Raw genomic sequence first — 8,822 nt, 5'->3', positions numbered from 1 at the left:
CCCACTGACTTGGAGAGCATTCTAGAGTCAGGTTGAAAAAGCTAGGGTGCCAGCCCTGAACAGCCACAGAGTTCAGGAGTTCAGGAAGCAAAAGCTCGCTCAGAGCCCCTGCCCAAAGGGCTGACGCTCCATCTCCTGGTGGAAGAAGGCACTCTGGCTGTACCAACAGGACTTGGAGCTCAGCCCCCCACTATCTTTATGGGAACCTGCAGCGTATCACACACAAGCTGTGTGGCCCTGGACAGACCGTCTTCTGTGGGCCACTTTCCCACTTCACAGAAATATAAACAATGACGTTCAATCGAGTTTCCTGTGGCTGTCATATGACTACACACATGATGGTTTAAGACCACAGAGCTTCTACCCAGTCCTGGAGACCAGGTGTCTACGATCGAGGCATAGGCGGGCCTTGCTCCCTCTGGAGACCCCGAGGGAGAATTCTCTGACTGAGTACTTGCAGCATCTGGTACTGGCGATTGTTGGCTTACGGCTGTGCCCTTCAATCTCTTCAGACAGACATATCGTAGCAGTGAGTTGAGCTACATGGCTTTGGCTCCTGGCTGATCGCACGCACATAGCCGCCCAGGAGCTATCTGGGTTTTTCCAATGGAAGACACACAGACACGCCGGTTAATTTTAACATGCCTTGGCTACCTCAAAGGCTGGACTCTCCTAAACCTTCCCCTGCTACCCCAGGCCCAGTTGGGAAGTGGCCAGTGGTGCTTTATTCCTATATGGCTCCTTGGCTTTCTCCATCCATATCCCGCTGCTTCCTGGGGATCTCTCCTTTCCCTCCCCTCTGCATCCTAGCCCTCTCAACTCTAAGAGTCCCGCCCTGTCTTCCTCTGCCCAGCCATTGGCTGTTGCCATCTTTATTGATTGATCAAAAACCAATTGGAGACAAGGACTTTTATCCTTTGGACACACAGATTCCTGATTAAATCCAAACATTAGACCCAATCTCCAACAGGTAGCTGAGCCCCTCCCCCATCCATGATGGCATTTTCACCGCGTCTGGTATTTGTGAACTCGACCTATGTTCCCCACAAATCCAGTACTGGAGGGGCTTGCTGGAGAGCCAAGCCAGAGGTCGGCGATCCTGAAGGAGCTGGAACTGAAGCAGCCATTTAAAGGCTCATGTGCATGGCTGATGGGCATGTGAAACCACTGCTTGGAGGATAAATATCTCCCTTTTTCTTGAAAAGGAGAACACACTCTTATGTGACGTAGCAGGCACTCTGGTATTTTACCTGAATGAGCTTAAGACCCTGCTTACAGGCATTTATAGCAGTTTTATTCATGGTGGTCTAACTTGGAAGCAACCAGGATGCTCAGCTGGCAGATGGATATACAACTGTTAGATTCAGAGTAGGAGCTGGTGATAAACACTCCAGGCAGAAGACCCAGAGCTACATATTCTGAAAACGTGCTGTTAACAGAGCAAAGTTAGTTGGAAAAGAGGAGATCCTACAGGAGCCGACTCTGTGACACTCTGGGTACAGTCAAACAAAGCTGAGTGATGGCCCAGGGTAGGGAGGAAGGGAATAAAAAGTCCAAACACAGACTTTGGGGTTATGAAAATAATCCTGTGACTCTGCCGTGGTGGATACACATCATTACATGGTTGTCCGAGCTTAGAGAGTGTACGGCAGTCTAAGTCAGCTGTGGTGGCTTCGAGACACACACTTGTCGTTGACACTGGCCACCCATGGTAGGAGGCCACCATGCTGTGGAGGCTTCGAGACACACACTTGTCCACACTGGCCACCCATGGTAGAAGGCCACCATGCTGTGGAGGCTTTGAGACACACACTTGTCCACACTGCCCACTCATGGTAGGAAGCCACCATGCTGTGGAGGCTTCGAGACACACACGTGTCCACACTGGCCACCCATGGTAGGAGGCCACCATACTGTGGAGGCTTCGAGACACACACGTGTCCACACTGGCCACTCATGGTAGGAAGCCACCATGCTGTGGAGGCTTCGAGACACACACGTGTCCACACTGGCCACTCATGGTAGGAGGCCACCATGATGTGGAGGCTTCGAGACACACACGTGTCCACACTGGCCACTCATGGTAGGAAGCCACCATGCTGTGGAGGCTTCGAGACACACACTTGTCCACACTGCCCACTCATGGTAGGAGGTCACCATACTCAGGAGGTGGTGAGTTTTAAGAGTGGGCAAGGTTGTGTCTGCATGGGGGTTAGGGACACACGACCTGTTCTAGATTTTGCTCAGCTCTGCTGTGAACCCCACAGCACTCTAAAACCTAAACTGTCACTAAAATTTTAACAAAAGAAGGAAAAAAGAGTGGAAGCTGACTGGGTGGGGATGAAGCCAGGCATATCAAGGCATGTTATTGGCATGAGGTGGCGACCAGGTTGACTGTGAGGTAAGGATCTTGCTGTGACTAGAAAAGCCAGTTGGGGCCACTGCAAATACACTTCTTCAGTTAACCTGAATGCATGCATGTTTATTTCCCATGGTGTGATACACATGAGGCAACATCGAGCCTGCAGTAGGGATCCTTTTAATGAGATGTGAATTACGTGTTTGCATACTTGTGATCCACTCTTCCAGCCCACATAAAGCAATGTTCTTCTCTGATGCTCCTCGGTACACAAACCCGTGAGGGACATCAGATGTTCATATCCCTCACTTCTTCCCTTCCCCCTTCCCCCTCCCTTCTTCCCTCTCCGTCCCTCAAGGCTCTTTGAGCTTGGGATCAAGAGCCAAGTCACACCTTATGGGGAATCAGGTTTGATCATTGGGAAGAAAGTGATTCACACAGGCAGTGCTAGCCAGCTTCTCAGGTGAAATAGCATGCTTGGCAGGCAGCTTAGAAAGGACCTAGGTGCCAATTTAGGCTTGTACTGCGTTGAAGGTGGCCTCAGAGCAGGCACCCCTGCTTCTTAGAAGACCCTATGTTTGGTAGTTTTGAGGGCCTGCCTCTCCTTTCCCGTCCCAGTTATGGCCCCCGCTGTCAGAATGGGATTTCTGTGGATTTAAATGTGGTTCTTAATTTGACTTGATGAAGTGCTTTTTTGAAGGAGAGGGAGACATTTGTCTGGTTGTCTCTTCACAGTGTTGTTCTTGGAGTTGGTTATTTGGGAAGAGGTGATGGTGAGGTAGGGGAGGCGGAGAAGCTGTGAACAGCATGGATTCACTCTTGGGAGGGAAGGGAAGCTAGGAGACCCAGATGAACCCACTGGCCTGAGACCTGGGGAGGGCATGTCTTTACCCTGTTCTTTCTTGGCCTCCTTGAAGTGAGCATCTTTGGGTACCACACACTCCTACCATGACATATCGTCTCACAGCAGGCCCAAATCCATGGAGCCAACAACCATGTCCAAAAGCATCTGTGAAGCATGTAGCATTTAGTATGTGAGGATCCATGGGAAGCAGGCTATGGAGGATGCGGGTGGGGGCTGAGACATCAGGAGGGGAATGGAGCCTGCTTATTTTAATACACACCAGGCAGGAGGCCTTTTGGGAATGGGATGACTTTGAGCTTCGCTTCCTTTGCTTGACACAGGGCAGGCCTAGGCTGGACTTGAACTAGCTATAGCTAAGATGACCTTGAGTTCCTGCTACCTCCCAATGCTGGGATTACAGGCATGGCCCACCACAGCCCTCAGCAGCTGTGTCTTGAAAATGTTTTGGGAAAGATGGCAGCTTGGTAGATGCCTCATGTATGTGTTAAATGTGGTTTGGGCATGGACCCAGAGTCCCCAGAGGCCGAGTGCTGACCCACCACCCCAAGATCGCCCAGTCACGCTTGTACCCATCACACACTGGTGATCGCACTGACACCTGTGCTGAGGGAGTGCTGGACTGCAGGGCAGGGAGAGCGAGGTGAGCTGGTGGCAGCCCCATGTGCTAGCTCTCCAAGGCAGACCACTGAGCCAGGCCACCGGGAACTTTGTGATGAGGGAGGCCCTGGGGAACTTGGAGGATTTTGTTTGGTTATCCTGTTGCTTACTGGACGGGCATGAGGTCGGAGCCACCGACTGGCATGCCAGAGGAGAAGCTGATGTTGGCGGTTTGCCCCATCTCTTCCCTGGCAACATTTAGTCACTGACCAACTAGGAAACCAACTTCTGCCTGTCAGTTCCTCTTTTCACCGTAGTGCTCTTTCCAGGCTCCTTTGGCCCTGGGAAGCCTCCACCGTTCAGATTCCTTTATTATTCATGTCTGTCACCCACGACCATTCTGTCCTGTGCCACCGTCTGATAATGGGTTTTGAGTGGACTTGCAGAGAGCATGTTCATTCGTGTATTGGGCAAATCTGTGTGCCCACTGTGTGCTAGGTTTGGGACTTACATTCTGTGGAGAAAAACGTCTTAAAATGGTGATGGACGCTAGCCTTTCATATGTTTTCCCTGAGTGGGGAAATCTAAGCCCAGGTAAAGGAGAGGCTGTGCCTCTCATGGGACCGGTGTGGCTGTGCCTCAGAGGGGACCGGTGTGGCTGTTTTGCAGGTCCAGTCTTGAGGAGGCAGTGGGATGGCTCTGAGGGGTTTCTAACCTGGGCAATTGGAAATGTGACCCTCAGTTTACCAAGAGAAAGGAAGGGAGGTTTGGCCTGGTGAAGGGCAGAGTTTCAGAGAACAGAAAACAATTGATGGGGCACTTTAAAATTCAAGGTCCTCCACAGGAGGAGAGATGTGGGACAAGCAGTTGCTTATACGGGTCAGATGTCTTACTCATTCATTTCTAAGTAAAACTAGGTCCATTGCAGGAAATTATACATCAGTCTTCTGAGACATTCTGTTAGCAGTGCCTTGAGAGGTAAATTTTGACTTCATTCTCTTAATAAAACCTTGTTTGGACCCAAATGACGCTAGTGTTTCCCTCACTAAGGGGACTCAGCTCTTACTGTGCCCCTGAGACTTCTCATGGTGCCGTTTCTTCAGTGGAGCCATTTCAGAGGAACACTGGAAGGGAAGGCTGCACGCTAAACCTTTCCATGTTTTGGGGCATGGAGCACACGGGAACTGGGAATCAAACCGAGGTTGCGCTAGGTTCTGAGGATGCCAAGGTCAGGGGTCAGGGTTTAGGGCTGTACATGTTTTTGTTTCTGTAACAAATGCCCAGAGATAACCACTTACAGAGAGAAAAAGGCTGCATCCGACCAGCTTTGGAGGTTTCATTCAGAGACCGTGGCTCTGTGGTGGCGTGGTACACAGCTGTAGCAGAGGATAGAGAGGGAGATGGAGAACAGGGGTCAGCTTTCTAACAACTCCTACGTGGACTCAGTAACCCAACTTCTCCACTTACAGTCTCTGCCCCCGACTGGGGCATTAGGTCATTATGGGGTATTTAAGATCCAAAGGACAGCCGTAGATCATTTTCAGAGATGCAATCAATGATCGTTCTGGACTTTTCTCCTTTCTGCTTAGTTGTTTCCAGATGAGTAAGGCTTGGGCTGGGGTATGAAGTCTCCACCGTCCGATGTATCAGCAATCCCTCAAGTCATTATAGTGTGTGTTTGTGTGTGTGCATGTGTGCGTGTGTGCATGTATGTGTGCTGTGCATGTATGTGTGCTGTGCATGTATGTGTGCCCCTCAAGTCATTGTAGTGTGTGTTTGTGTGTGTGCATGTGTATGTGTATGTGCTGTGCATGTGTGTGTGCTGCAGCATGTGCATAGAGGGCCCTTTGTGAAATGACTTCTCGATTTTCACCTTTATGTGGGTTCTGGGGCTCAAACTTAATTGTTAGGGTTCAAGTGCTTCTATTGTTGAAGCTATCTCCTTGTTCCAGAGGTCGATCAATTGATCGATCCATCCATCTATCCATCCATCCATCTATCCATCCATCCATCCATCCATCCGTCTCCCCCCTCTCCCTCTCTTTCTCTCTCTCCCTTTCTCCTTTTTCCTCTCTCCCTCTCTCCCTCTCTTCCTCTCTAGCAGGGTTCCATGTAGCCCAGCCTGGCCTCATATTTATTGTGTAGCCAAAGATATCCTTTAATTCCAGACCTCTTGGCTCTCCCTCCTGAGTGCCAGGATTATAGGCATGTGCTTCTCTTACACACCCTGGCTTATCTTGTGCCCCACCCCCACTTTCTCTCAGAGACTCGGGCACTCTTCTTTACGTGGGCTGCAGCAGGAGTTTAACATCCTGGGTGTCTTCATCCCTCTTTCTCATGTACATTCTTGTGTAACTTGTGGCTCTGAGCACTCAGTCTTTACAGGTGTGAACACAGACATGCTGCCCACTCAAGCGGTGGACACGACATCCCCAGGGCTCAGGGTCAGAAACAGAGACAGTCTTCCCTCCTGGAGCAGTTCTTTTTAAATGTTTATTTCTGGGGGGTGAGGGATGGGCGTTTCTTTTTAATAGGTTGTGATTGTTAGGTTTGGCTTCTGAAAGAGGTATGAAATATCAAACTTGGTTCACCAGAGAGAGCAGTGCTGACTAAACAACTATCAAGCGTGCATCCCAACCCTAATACGCTGAGCCACACGCATCAACAGCTATCAAGAAATGAAATAATATTTTAGTTTCATCAGAGTTAGATGAGAAACAGGAAGGAGAGGGAAAGAGAGGTGGAGATGGCTTTCAGGATACTAAGGAGGGAGAATGGAGAGGACTTACTCTCGTGGGGAGGTTAGTGTTTGCTTCTTCTGACTGTGTGCGTGGTAAATGTGAAGTTCATGGACATTGTGTATGTGAGTCTGGGTGATGGAGAAATGACACTGAACTTCTGAGTTGGCAATCCTTCCCTCTGTAGCACACTGAGAAAACAGTTTTCAGAATCTCTCATTTTTAGGAAAACAGCAACAACAACAACAACAAAAACAGCAATAACACTAGATTAAAGGCCCATACCATTCTGTAAACACCTTCATGGAAGAGAACCCCTGCTGCCTGGAAGTGATGCTGAGCGCTGTGGTAGTGGACCGGAGACTGTCATCCGGACAGTTCCTGTCCCTCTGAGTGGATGGACGGCTGCCTGTGTTTGGCCTGCAGAAAGATACATTTGGTTGACTTTCCAGGGAAGCACATTTCAGGCCACCTCTCAGAATGATGTGGCCATCTGTCTTATACAAGATCTCCTCAATTCAGCAGCTGTGGATTGCACGCCTGCCCCACTAAGCACGGTGATTGGTAGCAGAGGTTGTGCATTGCATGGCGGTAGCCATTGCTCTGAAGGAGTTAAGGCAAGGATGAAATGAAGCTATAGCAAGAGAGAAGGGAATGCTGGGAGCTCTGGAGTCAAGGATGGCTCCTCTGACAGCGACCCAAGGCTGGTAACTAAACCCTCTCAGAGGTAAATCAGAGTGAAGGCACCATTTGACCTGGGTCTCCATGTATAATCGCCCATTGTTTTAACTACAGGGTATTCTGAGAAATTGTCACCAGCACCCTGTGCGTGCTTACACACATCAAGATGGCCAGTGGTACCACTTGGTGCCATAGATCTTAGGGATTACCGTAATATAGCCAGTTGTTGTGTGTCCTTATGTTGCACATGACCACATATGACCTAATACACAGATGATCAAAGATAGTTTCTTATCCCAGTGTGCTTTGCTTGACAGCAAATTAAACCATGTATCTCAGCCTGGGTTTTTGAGATTTGGGTAGTGAGAGAGCCTGGGAGAATCAATCATTGGCATCGTCCGCAGGAAAGTCTGAGTATGTGTTGAATTCATATATTCACTTTAACACTACTCCCTCTTTATAATGTTGCTGCAGATGATACAAATGCAGTTAACCGTGCAGTCTCATTGGACAGGATTATCAGCGCTTTCCTACTTCATGGGGCTTGGGTCTTGAGTTTGAACTCAGGACCTTTTATGCTAAGCAGTTTTTTGGCTACTTTTCTATATAACCCCGCGACCCTTTCTTAACTATTGCATTTCTTCTCCAAGCTGATTTTACCTGCTGATTGAAAACAAAAGTCACCACAAACCATATCAAAGCCCTTTTAAGTCTAAATCATGCTAATAAATTCCACTTAGAGCACCGGATGGGAAATGCCTGATGTTCTACTGGAAGAAAGGGCCCAGGTGCGTAGGCGGTATCTCAGACATGTCTGGGTGCCCACCTACATTGATCCACAGCTTGCAAGGTGACAAGTGTCCTGAAAGCCTCTTGGGGAGGGTGCTAAGAGAGAGGTGAGCTGGTTGGTCCTTCTCAGTGATCCCTCAGGATCTACTGGGTGGACAAGGCAGGGCCATTGGCGCTTCTTGGAACCCTGAGTTTACCTTGGAAGCCCTTGTAGAGTCTGCTGTGGTCTTGGGGAGCCGTCATAGCTCACTGTGGTCTTGGGGAGCCGTCATAGCTCGCTGTGGTCTTGGGGAGCTGTCATAGCTCGCTGTGGTCTTGGGGAGCTGTCATAGCTCGCTGTGGTCTTGGGGAGCTGTCATAGCTTGCTATGGTCTTGGGGAGCTTTCATAGCTCACTGTGGTCTTGGGGAGCTGTCATAGCTTGCTGTAGTCTTGGGGAGCTGTCATAGCTCCCAGTCAAAGGTTTGTGCCTTTGGAGTGTTCTGAGCAAGTTGTGTGCAGTTGACTGCACATCTTGTTCCCTGGAGCTGCCCAGTGCTCACCTCTACAGAAACCCCTGAGCAGTGGTTTCTGGGAGGGGAGAGCTTCCAGGAGTACGCAGTCCTCTGTAAAGTGTGCCCACTGAAGAGAGGCAAGAGGGAAGACCTTTGCTTGATTCAGGAATCTGTGTATCAAAGCTTTCTAGAAGGACCCACATTTAATTGCCCAAGAGAGACAAATATTTATTCCTTGGCCTTCTGGAGCTTTCCTACAAAAGCTTGTAGATTGTTCTTGTGGGGGGTGGGGTGGGATGG

At 49.5% G+C, this 8,822-nt stretch overlaps 1 protein-coding gene across 1 annotated transcript in view; it reads left to right on the top strand.

The window, feature by feature from the left end:
* Abcc4 (ATP binding cassette subfamily C member 4) overlaps positions 1-8,822 on the top strand; it is a 230,203-nt gene that overhangs the window by 26,783 nt on the left and 194,598 nt on the right. The gene's annotated exons all lie outside the window — the stretch shown is intronic.

Source organism: Mastomys coucha, unplaced genomic scaffold, assembly GCF_008632895.1.
Source record: "Mastomys coucha isolate ucsf_1 unplaced genomic scaffold, UCSF_Mcou_1 pScaffold9, whole genome shotgun sequence".
NCBI lineage: Eukaryota > Metazoa > Chordata > Mammalia > Rodentia > Muridae > Mastomys > Mastomys coucha.
The sequence above is the reverse complement of the archived record's forward strand: the minus strand, read 5'-3'. Positions and strand labels throughout refer to the sequence as shown.